The sequence below is a fragment of the Petromyzon marinus genome, chromosome 78 (assembly GCF_048934315.1).
Source record: "Petromyzon marinus isolate PM22_M1 ecotype Great Lakes invasive population chromosome 78, UKy_Petmar_22M1.pri1.0, whole genome shotgun sequence".
NCBI classification, from domain to species: Eukaryota; Metazoa; Chordata; class Hyperoartia; order Petromyzontiformes; family Petromyzontidae; genus Petromyzon; species Petromyzon marinus.
Window position 1 is genome coordinate 5,179,761 of NC_133744.1, and position 18,968 is coordinate 5,198,728.

At 40.0% G+C, this 18,968-nt stretch overlaps 1 long non-coding RNA gene across 1 annotated transcript in view; it reads right to left on the reverse strand.

Annotated features, from left to right (window-relative positions):
- Positions 1-742: 742 nt before the first annotated feature.
- Positions 743-18,968, reverse strand: part of LOC142907383 (uncharacterized) — a 19,237-nt gene continuing 1,011 nt past the window's right edge. The window contains exons 2-4 of the long non-coding RNA XR_012930997.1: positions 14,659-14,709; positions 11,724-11,760; positions 743-823 (exon numbers count right to left, since the gene is read on the reverse strand). This is a non-coding gene — a long non-coding RNA (uncharacterized LOC142907383). The remainder of the gene's footprint in view (positions 824-11,723; positions 11,761-14,658; positions 14,710-18,968) is intronic.

The window sequence follows — 18,968 nt, forward strand, 5'->3', positions numbered from 1 at the left end:
CCTCCCCCAAAGCCGCCGCCCCCACCCCAGGCCCCGCCCCCCTCTTCTCTGGCCCCTCCCCCAAAGCCGCCCCTAAACCCTCCCCTCCCCCCACCGGCCCCGCCCCCCTCTGCTCTGGCCCCTCCCCCAAAGCCGCCCCTAAACCCTCCCCTCCCCCCACCTGCCCCGCCCCCCTCTTCTCTGGCTCCTCCCCCAAAGCCGCCCCTAAACCCTCCCCTCCCGCCCAAGGCCCCTCCCCCTTCTTCTCTGGCCCCTCCCCCAAAGCCGCCCCTAAACCCGCCCCTCCCACCACCAGCCCCGCCCCCCTCTTCTCTGGCTCCTCCCCCAAAGCCGCCGCCCCCACCCCTCCCGCCCCCCTCTTCTCTGGCTCCTCCCCCAAAGCCGCCCCTAAACCCTCCCCTCCTGCTATCGGCCCCTCCCCCCTCTTCTCTGGCTCCTCCCCCCTCTTCTCTGGCCCCTCCCCCAAAGCCGCCCCGCCCCCTCCCCCAGCCACCGCCCTCTTCTCTGGCCCCTCCCCCAAAGCCACCGCCCCGCCCCCTCCCCCAGCCACGCCCACCGGCCCCTCCCCCCTCTTCTCCGGCCCCTCCCCCAAAGCCACCACGGCACCCCCCGCCCCTCCCCCCACCCCCCCGCCCCCCAGGCCCCTCCCCTCCGCCCCCCCCACCCACGGCGTCCCTGGGGGGAGGCCTCCAAGGGGGGGTTGGCCCCTCCCCCCCTCCCACCACGGCCCCTCCCCCCTCCCCCTTGGCCCCTCCCCCCTCCCCCCCGGCTCCTCCCCCTTCCTCGTGCCCAGCGTCTTGGGGACAGAAACCTCGAGGACCTGCTGTAGGAGACACAGAGAGACAGAGAGACACAGAGAGACAGAGAGACACAGAGAGACAGACACAGAGAGACAGACACAGAGAAACAGACACAGAGAGACAGACACAGAGAGACACAGAGAGACAGACACATACATACACAGAGAAACAGACACAGAGAGACACAGAGACACAGACAGACAGACACAGAGAGACACAGAGAGACAGACACAGAGAGACACAGAGAGACAGACACAGAGAGACACAGAGAGACAGACACAGACAGACACAGAGAGACACAGAGAGACAGACACAGAGAGACACAGAGAGACAGACACAGACACAGAGAGACACAGAGAGACACAGACAGACACAGAGAGACACAGAGAGACAGACACATACATACACAGAGAAACAGACACAGAGAGACACAGAGAGACGGACAGAGAGAGACACAGAGAGACAAACACAGAGAGACACAGAGAGACAGACACAGAGACACAGAGAGACACAGAGAGACAGACACATACATACACAGAGAAACAGACACAGAGAGACACAGAGAGACAGACACAGAGAGACACAGAGAGACAGACACAGAGAGACACAGAGAGACAGACACAGACAGACACAGAGAGACACAGAGAGACAGACACAGAGAGACACAGAGAGACAGACACAGAGAGACACAGAGAGACAGACACAAACACAGAGAGACACAGACACAGAGAGACACAGACAGACACAGAGAGACAGAGAGAGACACAGAGAGACAGACACAGAGAGACACAGAGAGACAGACACAGAGAGACACAGAGAGACACAGAGAGACACAGAGAGACACAGAGAGACAGACACAGACAGACACAGACAGACACAGAGAGACACAGACAGACAGAGAGACACAGAGAGACACAGAGAGACACAGAGAGACAGACACAGACAGACAGAGAGACACAGAGAGACACAGAGAGACACATACATAGATACATACATATACATACACACACGTATATATACATACACACATAGATACACATATAGATATATACACACATAGATACACACATATAGATACACACATATAGATACACACATACATACACAGAGACACAGACAGACAGAGAGACACAGAGAGACACATACATAGATACATACATATACATACACACACGTATATATACATACACACATAGATACACATATAGATATATACACACATAGATACACACATATAGATACACACATATAGATACATATACATACACACATACATACAAAGAGACACAGACAGACAGAGAGACAGATATATAGATACATACATATACATACACATATATACATACGCATACATACACATAGATACACATATAGATATATACACATATAGATACACACATACATATAGATACACACATAGATACATATACATACACACATACATACACAGAGACACATACACAGAGACACAGACACAGAGAGACACATACATAGATACATACATAGAGACATAGATACACATATAGATATATACACACATATAGATACACACATACATATAGATACACACATAGATACATATACATACACACATACATAGACACAGAGAGACAGACACAGAGAGACACATACATAGATACATACATATACATACATAGATAGATACACACATAGATACACATAGAGATATATACACATATAGATACACACATATAGATACACAGAGACAGACACAGAGAGATACACATAGATATATACATACATAGATACACATATACATACACATATATACACACATGCACACACAGAGACATATAGATACACATATACATAGAGACACATATAGATATACACATATACACACGTACATATAGATACATACATATAGATACACACATATAGATACATATAGATACACACATAGACAGAGACAGACACAGAGAGACACATACATAGATACATACATATACATACATAGATAGATACACACATAGATACACATATAGATATATACACATATAGATACATACATATAGATACACACATATAGATACATATACCTATAGATACACACATACATACACAGAGAGACAGACACAGAGAGACACATACATATATACATACATATACATACATAGATACACACGTAGATACACATATAGATATATACACACATAGATACACACATATAGATACATATAGATACACACATACATACAGAGACACAGAGAGACACATACATAGATACATACATATACATACATAGATAGATACACACGTAGATACACACATAGATACACATATAGATATATACACACATATAGATACATACATATAGATACACACATATAGATACATATAGATACACACATACATACACAGAGACACAGACACAGAGAGACACATACATAGATACACACGTAGATACACATATAGATATATACAACAACCGCCATTCGCCACTAAGTGGCGGTGACGTCACCACGACGCTTGTGCCAGGCTATGTGCACCCTGAGGCCACGTGAAGTGTCCAACGCCCGCTGGCAGGAGGTCACGGGGCAGACCCAGGTGCCACGGGTCGACTGACTGAGATGACTGGCTGATGCACCACCTGTGCCCCCTACTGTGCCAACCTGCTGTGCTTTAGCCACCCGGCGCTCCGCTCGCTGTTGTGAGCGTCGCTCCTCCGCCCTCCGTTGTTGTTGGAGGGCGACTGCCTCCAACTGCCCAGTAGCATCCTTCACGAGCCTCCTCCACAGAGGCCGATCTTGACACCGCTGGTACCAGTCATCGGCAAGTCCACTCAGCTCCACGTCCTCCTGTACCACATCACTCCATCTCTTCTCTAGCCCGTGCCGCGCCCGCTTAGCCCCCTCAATCCGGCCAAACAAAAGCTGTTTCGGCATGCGGTGGCTGGGCATGCGGGCTACATGACCCAGCCATCGCAGCCTTGTCTGCCGGAGGAGCTCACCGATGGGACCCTGCCCAGATCTTTCAAGGATTTGTGAGCTCCTCACACAATCCAGTCTGGTTAAACCCAGGATGGATCGTAGGCAGGCCAGCCAAAATGTTTCTAACCGGCGAAGATGTTCCATTAGGGGGGTCCACGTTTCGCAAGCGTAGAGAAGGGAGGGAATGACCGTGGCCGAGAAGACCTGAAGCTCGGCCACGGTCATTCCCTCCCTTCTCTACGCTATAGACACACACATACACACACACAGACACCCATAGACACCCACATAGACACACACATAGACACCCATAGACACACATAGACACCCATAGACACCCACATAGACACACATAGACACCCATAGACACACAGACACCCATAGACACACACAGACACCCATAGACACCCACATAGACACACATAGACACCGATAGACACACAGACACCCATAGACACCCACATAGACACACATAGACACACAGACACCCATAGACACACACATAGACACACAGACACTCACATAGACACCCATAGAAACACATAGACACACAGACACTCACATAGACACCCATAGACACACACATAGACACACAGATAGACACCCATAGACACCCATAGACACACACATAGACACACACATAGACACACGTAGACACACACTCACATAGACACTCACATAGACACACACAGACACCCATAGACACACATAGACACCCATAGACACCCATAGACACACACATAGACACCCATAGACACACAGATAGACACTCATAGACACACACATAGACACACATATAGATAGAGTAGTAGAGACTCAGGTAGCGTAGTAGAGACTCAGGTAGCGTAGTAGAGACTCAGGTAGCGTAGTAGAGACTCAGGTAGCGTAGTAGAGACTCAGGTAGCGTAGTAGAGACTCAGGTAGCGTAGTAGAGACTCAGGTAGCGTAGTAGAGACTCAGGTAGCGTAGTAGAGACTCAGGTAGCGTAGTAGAGACTCAGGTAGCGTAGTAGAGACTCAGGTAGCGTAGTAGAGACTCAGGTAGCGTAGTAGAGACTCAGGTAGCGTAGTAGAGACTCAGGTAGCGTAGTAGAGACTCAGGTAGTAGAGACTCAGGTAGCGTAGTAGAGACTCAGGTAGCGTAGTAGAGACTCAGGTAGCGTAGTAGAGACTCAGGTAGCGTAGTAGAGACTCAGGTAGCGTAGTAGAGACTCAGGTAGCGTAGTAGAGACTCAGGTAGCGTAGTAGAGACTCAGGTAGCGTAGTAGAGACTCAGGTAGCGTAGTAGAGACTCAGGTAGCGTAGTAGAGACTCAGGTAGCGTAGTAGAGACTCAGGTAGTAGAGACTCAGGTAGCGTAGTAGAGACTCAGGTAGCGTAGTAGAGACTCAGGTAGCGTAGTAGAGACTCAGGTAGCGTAGTAGAGACTCAGGTAGCGTAGTAGAGACTCAGGTAGTGTAGTAGAGACTCAGGTAGTGTAGTAGAGACTCAGGTAGCGTAGTAGAGACTCAGGTAGCGTAGTAGAGACTCAGGTAGCGTAGTAGAGACTCAGGTAGCGTAGTAGAGACTCAGGTAGCGTAGTAGAGACTCAGGTAGCGTAGTAGAGACTCAGGTAGCGTAGTAGAGACTCAGGTAGCGTAGTAGAGACTCAGGTAGCGTAGTAGAGACTCAGGTAGCGTAGTAGAGACTCAGGTAGTAGAGACTCAGGTAGTGTAGTAGAGACTCAGGTAGCGTAGTAGAGACTCAGGTAGCGTAGTAGAGACTCAGGTAGCGTAGTAGAGACTCAGGTAGCGTAGTAGAGACTCAGGTAGCGTAGTAGAGACTCAGGTAGCGTAGTAGAGACTCAGGTAGCGTAGTAGAGACTCAGGTAGTGTAGTAGAGACTCAGGTAGCGTAGTAGAGACTCAGGTAGCGTAGTAGAGACTAAGGTAGCGTAGCAGAGACTCAGGTAGTGTAGTAGAGACTCAGGTAGCGTAGTAGAGACTCAGGTAGCGTAGTAGAGACTCAGGTAGCGTAGCAGAGACTCAGGTAGCGTAGTAGAGACTCAGGTAGCGTAGTAGAGACTCAGGTAGCGTAGTAGAGACTCAGGTAGCGTAGTAGAGACTCAGGTAGCGTAGTAGAGACTCAGGTAGTGTAGTAGAGACTCAGGTAGCGTAGTAGAGACTCAGGTAGCGTAGTAGAGACTCAGGTAGCGTAGTAGAGACTCAGGTAGCGTAGTAGAGACTCAGGTAGCGTAGTAGAGACTCAGGTAGCGTAGTAGAGACTCAGGTAGCGTAGTAGAGACTCAGGTAGTAGAGACTCAGGTAGCGTAGTAGAGACTCAGGTAGCGTAGTAGAGACTCAGGTAGCGTAGTAGAGACTCAGGTAGCGTAGTAGAGACTCAGGTAGCGTAGTAGAGACTCAGGTAGCGTAGTAGAGACTCAGGTAGCGTAGTAGAGACTCAGGTAGTGTAGTAGAGACTCAGGTAGCGTAGTAGAGACTCAGGTAGCGTAGTAGAGACTCAGGTAGCGTAGTAGAGACTCAGGTAGCGTAGTAGAGACTCAGGTAGCGTAGTAGAGACTCAGGTAGCGTAGTAGAGACTCAGGTAGCGTAGTAGAGACTCAGGTAGTAGAGACTCAGGTAGCGTAGTAGAGACTCAGGTAGCGTAGTAGAGACTCAGGTAGCGTAGTAGAGACTCAGGTAGCGTAGTAGAGACTCAGGTAGCGTAGTAGAGACTCAGGTAGTAGAGACTCAGGTAGCGTAGTAGAGACTCAGGTAGCGTAGTAGAGACTCAGGTAGCGTAGTAGAGACTCAGGTAGCGTAGTAGAGACTCAGGTAGCGTAGTAGAGACTCAGGTAGCGTAGTAGAGACTCAGGTAGCGTAGTAGAGACTCAGGTAGCGTAGTAGAGACTCAGGTAGCGTAGTAGAGACTCAGGTAGTAGAGACTCAGGTAGCGTAGTAGAGACTCAGGTAGTAGAGACTCAGGTAGCGTAGTAGAGACTCAGGTAGCGTAGTAGAGACTCAGGTAGCGTAGTAGAGACTCAGGTAGCGTAGTAGAGACTCAGGTAGCGTAGTAGAGACTCAGGTAGTGTAGTAGAGACTCAGGTAGTGTAGTAGAGACTCAGGTAGCGTAGTAGAGACTCAGGTAGCGTAGTAGAGACTCAGGTAGCGTAGTAGAGACTCAGGTAGCGTAGTAGAGACTCAGGTAGCGTAGTAGAGACTCAGGTAGCGTAGTAGAGACTCAGGTAGCGTAGTAGAGACTCAGGTAGCGTAGTAGAGACTCAGGTAGCGTAGTAGAGACTCAGGTAGCGTAGTAGAGACTCAGGTAGTAGAGACTCAGGTAGTGTAGTAGAGACTCAGGTAGCGTAGTAGAGACTCAGGTAGCGTAGTAGAGACTCAGGTAGCGTAGTAGAGACTCAGGTAGCGTAGTAGAGACTCAGGTAGCGTAGTAGAGACTCAGGTAGCGTAGTAGAGACTCAGGTAGCGTAGTAGAGACTCAGGTAGTGTAGTAGAGACTCAGGTAGCGTAGTAGAGACTCAGGTAGCGTAGTAGAGACTAAGGTAGCGTAGCAGAGACTCAGGTAGTGTAGTAGAGACTCAGGTAGCGTAGTAGAGACTCAGGTAGCGTAGTAGAGACTCAGGTAGCGTAGCAGAGACTCAGGTAGCGTAGTAGAGACTCAGGTAGCGTAGTAGAGACTCAGGTAGCGTAGTAGAGACTCAGGTAGCGTAGTAGAGACTCAGGTAGCGTAGTAGAGACTCAGGTAGCGTAGTAGAGACTCAGGTAGCGTAGTAGAGACTCAGGTAGCGTAGTAGAGACTCAGGTAGCGTAGTAGAGACTCAGGTAGCGTAGTAGAGACCCAGGTAGCGTAGTAGAGACTCAGGTAGCGTAGTAGAGACTCAGGTAGCGTAGTAGAGACTCAGGTAGCGTAGTAGAGACTCAGGTAGCGTAGTAGAGACTCAGGTAGTGTAGTAGAGACTCAGGTAGTAGAGACTCAGGTAGTGTAGTAGAGACTCAGGTAGTGTAGTAGAGACTCAGGTAGCGTAGTAGAGACTCAGGTAGCGTAGTAGAGACTCAGGTAGCGTAGTAGAGACTCAGGTAGTGTAGTAGAGACTCAGGTAGTGTAGTAGAGACTCAGGTAGCGTAGTAGAGAATCAGGTAGTGTAGTAGAGACTCAGGTAGCGTAGTAGAGACTCAGGTAGCGTAGTAGAGACTCAGGTAGCGTAGTAGAGACTCAGGTAGCGTAGTAGAGACTCAGGTAGTGTAGTAGAGACTCAGGTAGCGTAGTAGAGACTCAGGTAGCGTAGTAGAGACTCAGGTAGCGTAGTAGAGACTCAGGTAGCGTAGTAGAGACTCAGGTAGTGTAGTAGAGACTCAGGTAGCGTAGTAGAGACTCCGGTAGCGTAGTAGAGACTCAGGTAGCGTAGTAGAGACTCAGGTAGCGTAGTAGAGACTCAGGTAGTGTAGTAGAGACTCAGGTAGTGTAGTGGAGACTCAGGTAGCGTAGTAGAGACTCAGGTAGTAGAGACTCAGGTAGTGTAGTAGAGACTCAGGTAGCGTAGTAGAGACTCAGGTAGCGTAGTAGAGACTCAGGTAGCGTAGTAGAGACTCAGGTAGCGTAGTAGAGACTCAGGTAGTAGAGACTCAGGTAGCGTAGTAGAGACTCAGGTAGCGTAGTAGAGACTCAGGTAGCGTAGTAGAGACTCAGGTAGCGTAGTAGAGACTCAGGTAGTGTAGTAGAGACTCAGGTAGCGTAGTAGAGACTCAGGTAGTGTAGTAGAGACTCAGGTAGCGTAGTAGAGACTCAGGTAGCGTAGTAGAGACTCAGGTAGCGTAGTAGAGACTCAGGTAGCGTAGTAGAGACTCAGGTAGCGTAGTAGAGACTCAGGTAGCGTAGTAGAGACTCAGGTAGCGTAGTAGAGACTCAGGTAGCGTAGCAGAGACTCAGGTAGTGTAGTAGAGACTCAGGTAGCGTAGCAGAGACTCAGGTAGCGTAGTAGAGACTCAGGTAGTAGAGACTCAGGTAGTAGAGACTCAGGTAGTAGAGACTCAGGTAGTGTAGTAGAGACTCAGGTAGCGTAGTAGAGACTCAGGTAGTGTAGTAGAGACTCAGGTAGCGTAGTAGAGACTCAGGTAGCGTAGTAGAGACTCAGGTAGCGTAGTAGAGACTCAGGTAGCGTAGTAGAGACTCAGGTAGCGTAGTAGAGACTCAGGTAGCGTAGTAGAGACTCAGGTAGCGTAGTAGAGACTCAGGTAGCGTAGTAGAGACTCAGGTAGCGTAGTAGAGACTCAGGTAGCGTAGTAGAGACTCAGGTAGCGTAGTAGAGACTCAGGTAGCGTAGTAGAGACTCAGGTAGCGTAGTAGAGACTCAGGTAGCGTAGTAGAGACTCAGGTAGTAGAGACTCAGGTAGCGTAGTAGAGACTCAGGTAGCGTAGTAGAGACTCAGGCAGTGTAGTAGAGACTCAGGTAGTGTAGTAGAGACTCAGGTAGCGTAGTAGAGACTCAGGTAGTAGAGACTCAGGTAGCGTAGTAGAGACTCAGGTAGTGTAGTAGAGACTCAGGCAGTGTAGTAGAGACTCAGGTAGCGTAGTAGAGACTCAGGTAGTAGAGACTCAGGTAGCGTAGTAGAGACTCAGGTAGTGTAGTAGAGACTCAGGTAGCGTAGTAGAGACTCAGGTAGTAGAGACTCAGGTAGCGTAGTAGAGACTCAGGTAGTGTAGTAGAGACTCAGGTAGCGTAGTAGAGACTCAGGTAGCGTAGTAGAGACTCAGGTAGTGTAGTAGAGACTCAGGTAGTGTAGTAGAGACTCAGGTAGTGTAGTAGAGACTCAGGTAGTGTAGTAGAGACTCAGGTAGCGTAGTAGAGACTCAGGTAGTAGAGACTCAGGTAGCGTAGTAGAGACTCAGGTAGCGTAGTAGAGACTCAGGTAGCGTAGTAGAGACTCAGGTAGTGTAGTAGAGACTCAGGTAGCGTAGTAGAGACTCAGGTAGCGTAGTAGAGACTCAGGTAGTGTAGTAGAGACTCAGGTAGTAGAGACTCAGGTAGTGTAGTAGAGACTCAGGTAGCGTAGTAGAGACTCAGGTAGTGTAGTAGAGACTCAGGTAGCGTAGTAGAGACTCAGGTAGTAGAGACTCAGGTAGTAGAGACTCAGGTAGCGTAGTAGAGACTCAGGTAGCATAGTAGAGACTCAGGTAGCGTAGTAGAGACTCAGGTAGTGTAGTAGAGACTCAGGTAGCGTAGTAGAGACTCAGGTAGTGTAGTAGAGACTCAGGTAGCGTAGTAGAGACTCAGGTAGCGTAGTAGAGACTCAGGTAGTGTAGTAGAGACTCAGGTAGTGTAGTAGAGACTCAGGTAGCGTAGTAGAGACTCAGGTAGCGTAGTAGAGACTCAGGTAGCGTAGTAGAGACTCAGGTAGCGTAGTAGAGACTCAGGTAGTGTAGTAGAGACTCAGGTAGTGTAGTAGAGACTCAGGTAGCGTAGTAGAGACTCAGGTAGCGTAGTAGAGACTCATGTAGTAGAGACTCAGGTAGCGTAGCAGAGACTCAGGTAGCGTAGTAGAGACTCAGGTAGTGTAGTAGAGACTCAGGTAGCGTAGTAGAGACTCAGGTAGCGTAGTAGAGACTCAGGTAGTGTAGTAGAGACTCAGGTAGTGTAGTAGAGACTCAGGTAGTGTAGTAGAGACTCAGGTAGTAGAGACTCAGGTAGCGTAGTAGAGAATCAGGTAGCGTAGTAGAGACTCAGGTAGTGTAGTAGAGACTCAGGTAGCGTAGTAGAGACTCAGGTAGCGTGGTAGAGACTCAGGTAGCGTGGTAGAGACTCAGGTAACGTAGTAGAGACTCAGGTAGCGTAGTAGAGACTCAGGTAGCGTAGTAGAGACTCAGGTAGTAGAGACTCAGGTAGTGTAGTAGAGACTCAGGTAGCGTAGTAGAGACTCAGGTAGCGTAGTAGAGACTCAGGTAGTGTAGTAGAGACTCAGGTAGCGAAGTAGAGACTCAGGTAGCGTAGTAGAAACTCAGGTAGTGTAGTAGAGACTCAGGTAGTGTAGTAGAGACTCAGGTAGCGAAGTAGAGACTCAGGTAGCGTAGTAGAGACTCAGGTAGTGTAGTAGAGACTCAGGTAGTGTAGTAAAGACTCAGGTAGCGTAGTAGAGACTCAGGTAGCGTAGTAGAGACTCAGGTAGCGTAGTAGAGACTCAGGTAGCGTAGTAGAGACTCAGGTAGTAGAGACTCAGGTAGCGTAGTAGAGACTCAGGTAGCGTAGTAGAGACTCAGGTAGCGTAGTAGAGACTCAGGTAGCGTAGTAGAGACTCAGGTAGTGTAGTAGAGACTCAGGTAGCGTAGTAGAGACTCAGGTAGCGTAGTAGAGACTCAGGTAGTGTAGTAGAGACTCAGGTAGTGTAGTAGAGACTCAGGTAGTGTAGTAGAGACTCAGGTAGTAGAGACTCAGGTAGCGTAGTAGAGAATCAGGTAGCGTAGTAGAGACTCAGGTAGTGTAGTAGAGACTCAGGTAGCGTAGTAGAGACTCAGGTAGCGTGGTAGAGACTCAGGTAGCGTGGTAGAGACTCAGGTAACGTAGTAGAGACTCAGGTAGCGTAGTAGAGACTCAGGTAGCGTAGTAGAGACTCAGGTAGTAGAGACTCAGGTAGTGTAGTAGAGACTCAGGTAGCGTAGTAGAGACTCAGGTAGCGTAGTAGAGACTCAGGTAGTGTAGTAGAGACTCAGGTAGCGAAGTAGAGACTCAGGTAGCGTAGTAGAAACTCAGGTAGTGTAGTAGAGACTCAGGTAGTGTAGTAGAGACTCAGGTAGCGAAGTAGAGACTCAGGTAGCGTAGTAGAGACTCAGGTAGTGTAGTAGAGACTCAGGTAGTGTAGTAGAGACTCAGGTAGCGTAGTAGAGACTCAGGTAGCGTAGTAGAGACTCAGGTAGCGTAGTAGAGACTCAGGTAGCGTAGTAGAGACTCAGGTAGCGTAGTAGAGACTCAGGTAGCGTAGTCACTCACCAACCATCGCTGGGCTGGTGACTCCTGCCTCCAAGCGCTGAACACAAAAAGTGAAATGTCACCACTCAGTAGTGTATAGTGTAGTATAGTAGTGTATAGTGTAGTAGTGTATAGTGTAGTAGTGTATAGTGTAGTAGTGTATAGTGTAGTAGTGTATAGTGTAGTAGTGTATAGTGTAGTGTAGTAGTGTATAGTGTAGTGTATAGTGTAGTAGTGTATAGTGTAGTGTAGTAGTGTATAGTGTAGTAGTGTATAGTGTAGTAGTGTATAGTGTAGTAGTGTATAGTGTAGTAGTGTATAGTGTAGTAGTGTATAGTGTAGTAGTGTATAGTGTAGTAGTGTATAGTGTAGTAGTGTATAGTGTAGTGTATAGTGTAGTGTAGTAGTGTATAGTGTAGTAGTGTATAGTGTAGTAGTGTATAGTGTAGTAGTGTATAGTGTAGTAGTGTATAGTGTAGTAGTGTATAGTGTAGTAGTGTATAGTGTAGTAGTGTATAGTGTAGTAGTGTATAGTGTAGTAGTGTATAGTGTAGTAGTGTATAGTGTATAGTAGTGTATAGTATATAGTAGTGTATAGTGTAGTAGTGTATAGTGTAGTAGTGTATAGTGTAGTAGTGTATAGTGTAGTAGTGTATAGTGTAGTAGTGTATAGTGTAGTAGTGTATAGTGTAGTAGTGTATAGTGTAGTGTATAGTGTAGTGTAGTAGTGTATAGTGTAGTAGTGTATAGTGTAGTAGTGTATAGTGTAGTAGTGTATAGTAGTGTAGTAGTGTATAGTGTAGTAGTGTATAGTGTAGTAGTGTATAGTGTAGTAGTGTGTAGTAGTGTATAGTGTAGTAGTGTATAGTGTAGTAGTGTATAGTGTAGTAGTGTATAGTGTAGTGTAGTAGTGTATAGTGTAGTAGTGTATAGTGTAGTAGTGTATAGTGTAGTAGTGTATAGTGTAGTAGTGTATAGTGCAGTAGTGTATAGTGTAGTAGTGTATAGTGTAGTAGTGTATAGTAGTGTAGTAGTGTATAGTGTAGTAGTGTATAGTGTAGTAGTGTATAGTGTAGTAGTGTATAGTGTAGTAGTGTGTAGTAGTGTATAGTGTAGTAGTGTATAGTGTAGTAGTGTATAGTGTAGTAGTGTATAGTGTAGTAGTGTATAGTGTAGTAGTGTATAGTGTAGTAGTGTATAGTGTAGTAGTGTATAGTGTAGTAGTGTATAGTGTAGTAGTGTATAGTGTAGTAGTGTATAGTGTAGTAGTGTATAGTGTAGTAGTGTATAGTGTAGTAGTGTATAGTGTAGTAGTGTATAGTGTAGTAGTGTATAGTGTAGTAGTGTATAGTGTAGTAGTGTATAGTGTAGTAGTGTATAGTGTAGTAGTGTATAGTGTAGTAGTGTATAGTGTAGTAGTGTATAGTGCAGTAGTGTATAGTGTAGTGTAGTAGTGTATAGTGTAGTAGTGTATAGTGTAGTGGTGTATAGTGTAGTAGTGTATAGTGTAGTGTAGTAGTGTATAGTGTAGTAGTGTATAGTGTAGTAGTGTATAGTGTATAGTAGTGTATAGTGTAGTGTATAGCGTAGTAGCGTATAGCGTAGTAGTGTGTAGTGTAGAAGTGTATAGTGTAGTAGTGTATAGTATAGTAGTGTATAGTGTAGTGTATAGTGTAGTAGTGTATAGTAGTGTATAGCGTAGTGTATAGTGTAGTAGTGTATAGTGTAGTGTATAGTGTAGTAGTGTATAGTGTAGTGTAGTAGTGTATAGTGTAGTGTATAGTATAGTCGTGTATAGTGTAGTGTAGTAGTGTATAGTGTAGTAGTGTATAGTGTAGTAGTGTATAGTGTAGTAGTGTATAGTGTAGTAGTGTATAGTGTAGTGTAGTAGTGTATAGTGTAGTAGTGTATAGTGTAGTAGTGTACAGTAGTGTATAGTATAGTAGTGTATAGTGTAGTAGTGTATAGTGTAGTAGTGTATAGTGTAGTAGTGTATAGTGTAGTAGTGTATAGTGTAGTAGTGTATAGTGTAGTAGTGTACAGTAGTGTATAGTATAGTAGTGTATAGTGTAGTAGTGTATAGTGTAGTAGTGTATAGTGTAGTGTAGTACTGTATAGTGTAGTAGTGTATAGTGTAGTCGTGTATAGTGTAGTAGTGTATAGTGTACTAGTGTATAGTGTACTAGTGTATAGTGTAGTAGTGTATAGTGTAGTAGTGTGTAGTGTAGTAGTGTGTAGTGTAGTAGTGTGTAGTGTAGTAGTGTATAGTGTAGTAGTGTATAGTGTAGTAGTGTATAGTGTAGTAGTGTATAGTATAGTAGTGTATAGTGGTGTATAGTGTAGTAGTGTATAGTATAGTAGTGTATAGTGTAGTAGTGTACTAGTGTATAGTGTAGTAGTGTATAGTGTAGTAGTGTGTAGTGTAGTAGTGTGTAGTGTAGTAGTGTATAGTGTAGTAGTGTATAGTGTAGTAGTGTATAGTGTAGTAGTGTATAGTATAGTAGTGTATAGTGGTGTATAGTGTAGTAGTGTATAGTGTAGTAGTGTATAGTGTAGTAGTGTATAGTGTAGTAGTGTATAGTGTATAGTATAGTAGTGTATAGTGTAGTAGTGTATAGTGTAGTGTATAGTGTAGTAGTGTATAGTGTAGTAGTGTATACTATAGTAGTGTATAGTATAGTAGTGTATAGTGTAGTAGTGTATAGTGTAGTGGTGTATAGTGTAGTAGTATATAGTGTAGTAGTGTATAGTGTACTAGTGTATAGTGTAGTAGTGTATAGTGTAGTAGTGTATAGTATAGTGTACTAGTGTATAGTAGTGTATAGTGTAGTAGTGTATAGTGTACTAGTGTATAGTTTAGCAGTGTATAGTGTGTAGTAGTGTATAGTGGTGTATAGTGTAGTGTAGTAGTGTATAGCGTAGCGTAGCGTAGAAGCGTTTGCGAGCGGAACTTCACCCCTTCGGCCGTCTCGTCCTCCCAGCGCGACATTGCCTCAAGGTAAAGACCCTGCGGGTATCGTCAACATCATCTGAATCACACCACCGCCGTGCGTACACACAGCTACCAGCTGGTCCAACGCCAGCAAGAGTCTTACAAGGCCCGAACACTCTCAGCGGAACGACGGATGAGAAGGTCATCAATTGGCGCGAAGTGAAACGCGATGGAATTCTCACGGGCGTTCAATACAACATAAAAGTATAATCACGTAAAGCGTAAGATTGTTATCATATAATATAAACTATAATAATGTTATTATATAATATAAACTATAATGTATAAAGTATAAGATTGTTACTATATAATATAAACTATAATAATTTAAAGTATAAGATTGTTACTATATAATATAAACTATAATAATGTAAAGTATAAGATTGTTATTAAATAATATAAACTATAATAATGTAAAGTATAAGATTGCTATTATATAATATAAACTGTAATAATGTATAAAGTATAATAATGTAAAGTATAATATAAACTATAATAATGTAAAACGTAAGATTGTTACTATATAATATAAACTATAATAATGTAAAGTATAAGATTGTTATTATATAATATAAACTATAATAATGTAAAGTATAATAATGTAAAGCGTAAGATTGTTATTATATAATATAAACTATAATAATGTAAAGCGTAAGATTGTTATTGTATAATATACACTATAATAATGTAAAGTATAAGATTGTTATTATATAATATAAACTATAATAATGTAAAGTATAAGATTGTTACTATATAATATAAACTATAATAATGTTAAGTATAAGATTGTTATTATATAATATAAACTATAATAATGTAAACTATAACAATGTAAAGTATAAGATTGTTATTATATAATATAAACTATAATAATGTAAAGTATAATATTGTTATTATATAATATAAACTATAATAATGTAAAACGTAAGATTGTTACTATATAATATAAACTATAATAATGTAAGCGATAAGAGTGTTATTATATAATATAAACTATAATAATGTAAAGTATAAGATTGTTATTATATAATATAAACTATAATAATGTAAAGTATAAGATTGTTATTATATAATATAAACTATAATAATGTAAAGCGTAAGATTGTTATTATATAATATAAACTATAATAATGTATAAGGTATACGATTGTTATTATATAATATAAACTATAATAATGTAAAATATAAGATTGTTATTATATAATATAAACTAGAATAATGTAAACTATAAGATGGTTATTATATAATATACACTATAATAATATAAAGTATAAGATTGTTATTATATAATATAAACTATAATAATGTAAACTATAAGATTGTTACTATATAATATAAACTATAATAATGTAAAGTATAAGATTGTTATTATATAATATAAACTACAATAATGTAAAGTATAAGATTGTTATTATATAATATAAACTATAATAATGTAAAGCGTAAGATTGTTATTATATAATATAAACTATAATAATGTATAAAGTATACGATTGTTATTATATAATATAAACTATAATAATGTAAAATATAAGATTGTTATTATATAATATAAACTAGAATAATGTAAACTATAAGATGGTTATTATATATACACTATAATAATGTAAAGTATAAGATTGTTATTATATAATATAAACTATAATAATGTAAAGTATAAGATTGTTATTAAATAATATAAACTGTAATAATGTAAACTATAAGATTGTTATTATATAATATAAACTATAATAATGTAAACTATAAGATTGTTATTATATAATGTAAACAATAATAATGTAAACTATAAGATTGTTATTATATAATATAAACTATAATAATGTAAACTATAAGATTGTTACTATATAATATTAACTATAATAATGTAAAGTAAAAGATTGTTATTATATAATATAAACTATAACAATGTAACGTATAAGATTGTTATTATATAATATAAACTATAACAATGTAAAGTATAAGATTGTTATTATATAATATAAACTATAATAATGTAAAGTATAAGATTGTTATTATATAATATAAACTATAATAATGTAAAGTATAAGATTGTTGTTATATAGAAACTATAATAATGTAAAGTATAAGATTGTTATATAATATAAACTATAATAATGTATAAAGTATAAGATTGTTACTATATAATATAAACTATAATAATGTAAAGTATAATATTGTTATTATATAATATAAACTATAATAATGTAAAGTATAAGATTGTTATTATATAATATAAACTATAATAATGTAAAGCGTAAGATTGTTACTATATAATATAAACTATAACAATGTAAAGTATAAGATTGTTATTATATAATATAAACTATAATAATGTAAAGTATAAGATTGTTATTATATAATATAAACTATAATAATGTAAAGCGTAAGATTGTTACTATATAATATAAACTATAACAATGTAAAGTATAAGATTGTTATTATATAATATAAACTATAATCATGTAAAATATAAGATTGTTACTATATAATATAAACTATAATAATGTAAAGTATAAGATTGTTATTATATAATATAAACTATAATAATGTAAAGTATAACAATGTAAAATATAAGATTGTTACTATATAATATAAACTATAATAATGTAAACTATAAGATTGTTATTATATAATATAAACTATAATAATGTAAGCGATAAGAGTGTTATTATATAATATAAACTATAATAATGTAAAGCGTAAGATTGTTATTATATAATATAAACTATAATAATGTATAAAGTATAAGATTGTTATTATATAATATAAACTATAATAATGTATAAAGTATAAGATTGTTACTATATAATATAAACTATAATCATGTAAAGTATAAGATTGTTATTATATATAAACTATAATAATGTAAAATATAAGATTGTTATTATATAATATAAACTATAATAATGTATAAAGTATAAGATTGTTACTATATAATATAAACTATAATAATGTAAAGTATAAGATTGTTACTATATAATATAAACTATAATAATGTAAAGTATAAGATGTAACTTTAATAATCCTTAAGCTTATAAACGTTAACAAATGTAACTTTAATAATCCTTAAGCTTATAAACTTTAACAAATGTAACTTTAATAATCCTTAAGCTTATAAACTTTAACAAATGTAACTTTAATAATCCTTAAGCTTATAAACTTCAACAAATGCAACTTTAATAATCCTTAAGCTTATAAACTTCAACAAATGCAACATTAATAATCCTTAAGCTTATAAACTTCAACAAATGCAACTTTAATAATCCTTAAGCTTATGAACTTTTTAACAAATGTAACTTTAATAATCCTTAAGCGTATAAACTTTAACAAATGTAACTTTAATAATCCTTAAGCTTATAAACGTTAACAAATTTTTACATCCACAAAACGGCAGCCATTTCAAAATTAATTAAATAACTGACGGAGCGTCTTTTAAGAGGCTTAAAAACAGCAAATTTAAGACGTTTTAACGATTTTAAACGCGTTCCGTGAGGTAAAATATAACATAATCTAGCATATAAAGTGTAACAAGATTAATAATAAACATTTATAAGTGTTTAAGATGTTTTATATAAATTACGCGCGCTACGAACTGTACAGAGAACCGTCCTAATCGATAAGTTATATTAGTATATTCTTTATATTATTAATTAATCTTATATTAATGTTACTATACTTTATATTATTATTTACATGATTCTTTACTAAATCTTAAAAGTTAAACAGATAATTATTCCCCCATTATACTCTGGTAATAATGTATAAATGTTAAACGTTACACGTTTTAACGCTTTTAAACGCGTTCCGTGAGGTAAAATATAACATAATCTAGCACATAAAGTGTAACAGGTTAAGATTAACAATAAACATTTATAAATGTTTAAGATGTTTTATATAAACTCTTAATTACGCGCGCTACCAACTGTACAGAGAACCCTGCTGATCGATTAACAATTTTAACGTTTAACATTCTTAATAAATAATAAAGTATAAATGTTTTACAAGTATAAGCGAGTCTGATATGAAATAGATTTAACATTTATAATATAACACTATAATATAGCCTAATGTTTAACATTTATATTAATGTAGACGTAGAGAAATTGTAATAGATAATATAAAGTATTAGATTATGTTATAATCTAAAGTATAATAATGGATCTGTGTAACATATAAAGTGTAATAGATAATATAAAGTGTAATCTATAATGTAAACTATTAGATTGTTATTATATAATGTAAAATATTATGTAAAGTATAATAATGTAACTATA